The sequence below is a fragment of the Arachis duranensis genome, chromosome 9 (genome assembly GCF_000817695.3).
Source record: "Arachis duranensis cultivar V14167 chromosome 9, aradu.V14167.gnm2.J7QH, whole genome shotgun sequence".
Lineage (NCBI taxonomy): Eukaryota > Viridiplantae > Streptophyta > Magnoliopsida > Fabales > Fabaceae > Arachis > Arachis duranensis.
In genome coordinates, this window is record NC_029780.3 from 1,082,397 (window position 1) to 1,088,137 (window position 5,741).

Below are 5,741 nucleotides of genomic sequence, written 5' to 3' on the forward strand. Positions count from 1 at the left end.
GAATGCAATGTATGGGATAAAAATAGGGTAAAAATGTGAGACTTAAATGATTTATTTCTTTTTTATTGTTCTTGAGTTCGAATGTTAAAATTATATAAAATATTATAAGACACATTTACACTTTATATATTGAACCAAATTAGTGAGAAAAATCTGTTTCTATATATGTTCGATTTCATCATTAGGTTTAATAGTTTAAAAAAAAAGTTTATAATCTGCAATTCTGCAATTCTGCATGCAGAATTATTATTATTAGTCCCAAGAAAAATCAAATTTATATTTCCAGTTAATTTTTAACCTTCTATATGTACATTATATTTTTTAATTAAAAAAAAAGCCAATTTGCTGATGACAAATTGTCCTTTTTTTCATATTTTAAAAATATGATTTCTTTTTATTAATTTTAAATGTTTAAAAATATAGTACACCAATTATAAATTCTGATCATCATATTTTAGTAAATAGTAATATTATATTAATTTTTCTGAAAATCACAAACCTGAGAACTATATACAAATTAAAAAGTGGCAATTCTATTCTAATAATTAATGTGACTGCTAGCTCTGCCCTAAATATTCATTGTTTTCATATATCGCTATGTATGTCTATGACATTTCTGTTTTCATGTAAAAGGTAAACCAGTTGAAAACAAGAAGAAAGAAGTGTGGGAAGACTCCTATAAAGGCAAGGGACTAAAATAAAAAACAGTCACATTTCTAAAATATGAAAATTTAATGGTAGAAATTTAGATACAGTTAATTTCATATGAAATTAATAGTTGAGAATCGTTAAATAATTTGACAAGCTTAATTATATGGTCATTTAATGACTCTCAAGTTCTGTTTGGTTGATGTATATGATAAGATAATAGACACAAAGATACAGATAATAAAAACACAGATATAAAATATTTCTATCTATATATTGTGTTTGACAAAAATAATAAATAAGACACAAATATTTAAAAAAGAATGAATTACTCTTCATTCAAAAAAAATTGAAATAGAAAGCTAAATTTTGAAAATTTAAAAACTGAATAAAAATAAAAAATAAAAAATTAGTATCTTATAAATTATATTTGAGTGTCTCATCAAATTGAAAATACACACATTTGATTGGTATTGTATTTCTTTGTTTATCCGTATTTTTTCGGTATCCTTCAAAAATTTTGTATCTCATCAAATCAAACAACAGACATATATCACTGTCTCTCATTAAGAAATAGACATTAACTAAATACCACTAACTATTAATATAACTTCACCTAAAATTAATTATCGCACATGAGTTTTCAATCATCACAATATCACATGTGTTACTCAAAGGCAATTATTTTTATATATTTTAAATGAATAAATAAAATAATAAAAACTATAAAAAATAGAGTCTCACATCAAAGCAATCTAAGACTAAGAAAAAAGAAGAGTAAAGCATAGAAACTGCAACAAACGAAGCCAAAAAGAAAGAAACTTTTGTCCTTAATGTCAAAGTGCAATTCCCTCACGCAAACAAAGGAAAAGAAGAAAGAAAGCATACACAGATTCATAAAGAAACTGAAATTTTTACCCTTTTCTACTCCAACTAGATATGCACTACTCACGCATAGTAACAAATAATTTTAAATTAATAATATATAATAATGTGTTCATGTTGCTTAAACTAAAATATAGTTTTAACTAAATTTTGAATTTAAATTTTATGGATAATAATAGCATTTTAAAATTAATTTCATAGTCAAATTAAAAAATCATGTTCGAATAATTAGAATTTAATAAATTATAATTATTTGTAGTTTAAAAAAAATTAAAAGTACTTTTAATACAGTATGGCTAATATACTACCTTTACTTAACTTACATAATATTCAATTAAATTAAAAAGTGGTAAAAAGAAGTTAGTTGGTGACTTGGTGGGAAAATTAAAGAATAACCTTAGGGAATTATATTTATTTTATGTAGTATAGATTTTAATTTAAAATTATATAAACAATAAATAGTATACATTACTACATATAAAAATATTATAATAATAAAATAATTATATTGATTTGAATTATTTTTTGAAATAATATCTCAACTCGTTAAACCAAAGAATAATTCGCCACAAATTTAAATTTTATTAAAAATTTTAATGTTAACTTATGAATTATTGTATATACAATATAAAATTTAAATTTTTGATATTTATACAAATAAATGTGCTGATTATTAGACTGATATCTATGAATTTCTTNTGAGCAAGCACAGAGAGTGCCTGTGGGAATGGTGTTTGTTTCTTGGCTTTCTCTCTCGGAAATGTTTCTTGTTTGAATGCCCCGCTGACCCCTCATCATCATTCAATGCCACCTTTGCCTCTTTCATTCATTGCTCTTTTTTCAAAATTCAAACCCATCCTCCCATCTAAATTAATTATTCCCTTTTCAATCCATTACGCATCAAATGAATAATCATCATCCAATTAATTGTTTTTTCCACATTTAACATCTATGTCGTATTAAAGTCATTCAAACTGGTCAAGAGATCGATACTATAAGGTTTTAGGTTTACACAGTTTTCATCAAAATAAAAAACGTTTATCTATATAGCACATGATAAGATTATTATTAATAAAATATTTTAAATATTTTTATTTAATAAATAAAAAATAAATATATTAAAAATTTAATTTTTTTGTATTTTAATTTTTTTAATTTATTATCTTAATATATATTTTTAGAGTATAAATTAATATTTTTATTTATAATAATATTATGAAAATATAAATCTTTTAAAATTATCTCGGTTTATTTTGTTTTAACATTATAGATTATGACACAAAAGATTTAAAATATTTAAAATATTTTATTTAATATTAAAATTTATTTTTTTGTATTTTATTTAGTTTTTAATTTATCATCTTAATATGTATTTTTAGGGTACAAATTTGATCCATCAATAAAAAGTTATACTATTTTTTTAACAAAATCTTTTAATTTAGCAGGTCAATGATTAATTTATTACGAATTTAAATTTTATTTAAAAATTTGTCGTTAATAATAAATTGCTGTATAGGCCAAACACGATTCAAACTTCCATACTTATTTGATCAGATAAACGAGTTAACTACTTAACGAATAGAAGTTAGTTATAATATTATTATTATTAAACTTTTGCTTAATATATAGTTATATGTGAACTAATTAATTTTCATAAATATTGTTTAATATTTATTGCAATAGTGAGACTTTTCAAATGTCTTTTGTGTATCTTTAGCTATAATCATATCATATACATGGTCACAAAATAAATTATAAATGAAGCTACAAACTATAGATGTGGCCACTTTGGATTTGCCTTCATGTGCTTTGCTGTGAGATTAGGCCATAATTTCATACATTTCTCTCTCTCTCTCTCTAAAGTGTATAAGAAGCTTCAATTTCGTGTGACTTTTTTGTAGTAAACTTGAATAATACTCACATTAAAGCTTAACCTCATGATAATGAATTTTCACTTACAAGGATAAAAGAAAGATCTTTAGTTCCACTCATTAGAAAAGTTCCTCATTTATTAAAACAAAGCCTAAGTGGCAAAAAAGAGATTATCTATATATAAAGTTCCTCAATTATATTTGACAAATTAAAGTTTTCATTACCTTTCTCACTTTACATCTCAAATAAGTCAAACGTGGGATCCAATACTGAAATTACTAATCATATTATTTATGAAACTTGGAATGCTAATTCAAGCTAAAAAAAATTTTAAACTAATAACTTGCATACGTTAGATTAGATTTTGAATAAGATAACAAATGAACACATGATTAATTATTAGATTTTGAATTTTATAATAGACATTGCCACCATGCAAATTATAAATAGCAGAGATATTATAAGAGCAAAATTCATATATCATATCATAGATAGATAAAGACAGAAATATTTGGTAACCAAAGAAAATCAACTAAAAACAACTATATTTTATTTTATTTAGCATTTATTAATTATTGTGACAAATAATAAATGCTAAATAAGGCAAGTTCTAACTGTTTTTTTGTCTTCTTAACATTACCCAGACAATAGTGATTGTAGTGCATTGAATTGATTTAATGAATTTTATCTCTCTTCATCTGTAGATGTAGGCAGTTTAAGCCGTACACATTAAATATTTTTATGTGTTCCTGTTTAACAAATAACAACTTATTTGATTTGTAATAATGTATATATTATTTGATTGAATAATTTGATGTAAGACGTATTTATTTGCATATTTATATACTAAAGTTAAAAGTTATTACCTCTTAAATAAGTTGCTATACATTGTTTAATTGCATCTAATTAGGCACATCACATGAACAAAAATAATTTGTATATTAATCACATAAATAATTATTAAAAAAATTAATATAATTAAACTAATAATGTGTGAAATATTTTTATAATTAATAATATATCATGTTATAAAATTATTATTAAGGTCAAACTAAACTACATACACTTCATTATATATTATAAACTAATAATATATTTTAATTTACATATATTTTTAAATACTAATAATTAATTACTTAAAAAAATAATAAATTTTATTAATGATATAATAGAAGCTCACCTCTAAAATAGAAGCTCAGGTTAAATAATTAACAAGTTAAATAATAGACAAAAATTATTAAAAAAATTAATATATTAAATTTTTAACTATCAACTAAGCCTCAAACTGTAAATGAGTTATAGTTCAAATGGTATAGTCTCTCGGAAATGGATCTTTTCTAATTTTTTTTTACACTTGAGAAAATAAAGTGTGATCTCTCACCATTAACTTTATAAATGGGACCAAACTTAAATATGAGAGAGAGAGAAAGTAATAAAATGTGAGAGATTACAAATGATACCATCCAATTTTTCCTTTACTGGAAAGAATCCACTCCCATAATCTCCCCATACTCAATTAAAAAGTAATTAAGAGGTCCCAGATTCGAGTATCCTATATTTGGTAAAAAAAAAAAGAAAACTGAGCCTCAAACTAAAATTCTTAAATGTGAATAGATGACACTTTTTAATTTGAATATGGAGGAAAAAGTGGTGTTAGACTCAGATGTGGGGAATCCAGGTGCTTTACAGCCATGTGGTGTTAGTGAATAGAACTCGGACCATGCGAGTTCTTCATTTCATACAAAAATTGATAACAACAAACAATTCGGAGGGTCCGTTTTCTACCTTCCGAAATTCATATTTGCCTACCCACAACTCGGACCATGCGATTTGTTAAGCAAAATTTTAAAATCAAACAACTCGCATGGTCCGATTTGTGTACTCTGAATTTTTTCAAATTTTTTAACACAAATCGGACCCTCCGATTTGTGTACTCTGAATTTTTTTAACTTTTTAAACACAAATCGGAGGGTCCGATTTGTGTACTCCCATAATTTTAAAAAACACCAAAAATTACCATGTTAAAGTATATCACTCATTTTATTTCCATATCAAAATTTTTTAACCAATAGATGACAACACTTTAGGGTGACGGCACCATCCTTAAAGCAAATTAAAGCAATCCGAAAAAACAATATAATCCCTAAATTGAGATTTGAGACTATAAAATCACACATTTCATTCTCTTTTCTTCCCGCTTCCAATTCCAAACAAATACACTCTCCAATGGCGTCCTTCGATCAAACCGCCGCAACAACACCAAACACTACGTTTGTCCAAGCCGACCCTTCTAACTTTCGCGCCGTCGTTCAAAAACTCACCGGCGCCTCCGACAA